Source organism: Penaeus japonicus, unplaced genomic scaffold (genome assembly GCF_977035675.1).
Source record: "Penaeus japonicus unplaced genomic scaffold, GWHDUDI00000001_assembly GWHDUDI00000003, whole genome shotgun sequence".
NCBI lineage: Eukaryota > Metazoa > Arthropoda > Malacostraca > Decapoda > Penaeidae > Penaeus > Penaeus japonicus.
This window is the reverse complement of record NW_028234405.1, coordinates 13,118,719-13,120,130: the sequence shown is the minus strand read 5'-3', so window position 1 is coordinate 13,120,130 and position 1,412 is coordinate 13,118,719.

Sequence of the window (1,412 nt, the reverse complement as noted above, 5' to 3'; positions counted from 1 at the left end):
ACCGTAAATTAAGTCTTCGAGAAAATGATGGCCGTTATGATTTCAACCACAGATGATGCTATGCTCCATCTAATGGAAAAGAAACTTTCTGTAAATGTTGTAAGGATTATTAAAAGAAAAAAGAGGATGGCAATCCTCGTCGTGCGGCCGCATCCCACAACAAGCAACAGAAAGCAGGCCAGCCGGCAGTGAAAGCGTGCAGTGAAAGCGTGCGTGCGCGACTTGTTTACTGCACATTATAGCAATAACTTTCTTGAATTGTTTTACCACGGCCAGTATGTCACGAGGCAGATAAATGATATTTATCATCGCACTTAATATGGGTAATTAAAAATAATCGCACATCTGATAAAAAAGAAATCAAGTCATTTCACAAACAAAATCAGACTGTAAGTAAGAGTCAGCAGCATGACACCTGTAGCGCTCATAGTCATGCTGTCTGCTCACCAGTTCCTCCTCATGACCTCAACCAACCGTCAACCTCCTTCAGCTCGAACCCTAGCCAAAGGGCTCCAATCCCATAAGACATTTTGATGGGGATCGAGGAAAATTTCAGTCTTGTTCTTGTCTCTGATTCATCACTTAACATACCCCAAGCTTCATCTCCCCGCCCTTTACTCACTAGCTCTGAAAAACACAGCCTAACATGTGTTCACTTAGCCCAAGGCCCGGGAAAAGTTGGCTCTTTGCCATTCCTTGTTGGTGGGCTTTAGTTTGTGTGAGCCTGTTGACTCGCTAACCTGAGGGACACTATAATCTGGTGAGTATCATAGGAAACTGGAGCAAAAGATGGCATGTAACACATGTGGAGGGGATGTTACTGTTACACAGCAAGGTAGGTCATTTGGCTGCTGGGGAGTTTGGTGCTGCAATAACTACAACACACCTTCATCTACCAAGAACCCGGAGATAAAAGCTATGTGTATACTTCACTCATCGATGATTAGGGTTTTGCTGGACACAGCCGATGTAGTGGTGCTTTCCACTATATTTATCATACTCAACGTATGATAACTCTAGGAAACGAGATTTGACATATTACCAACAACTTGGAGCCGTTGAGGAGGATGGTTTAAAAGTCTCATCGGCATGGGATACATAGTTTAAATTTTTACCGTCTTCATACTGGACTTTTAAGTTGGCGAAGTACTGTAATCAATGTCACCTGGTCATCTGGTGGTAAAAGAATGAAGGCCTGCTTTTTGAGTTTGCTTAACTCCTTCACCATGGAATGGTGAAACATTAGAAAGATGTATCACCTCAAGGAAACATTGACAGAGGATATCATCACTCTCTTCACCAGCTTCTATAAAAAAGACGTCATTCGAAAGACAACTCGGAAAGCTGTTGAGAATATGAAGAAGTTTCAGGTGGCGCTATCTAGTGGTCGCCATGACCTAGTCCAAGCCATC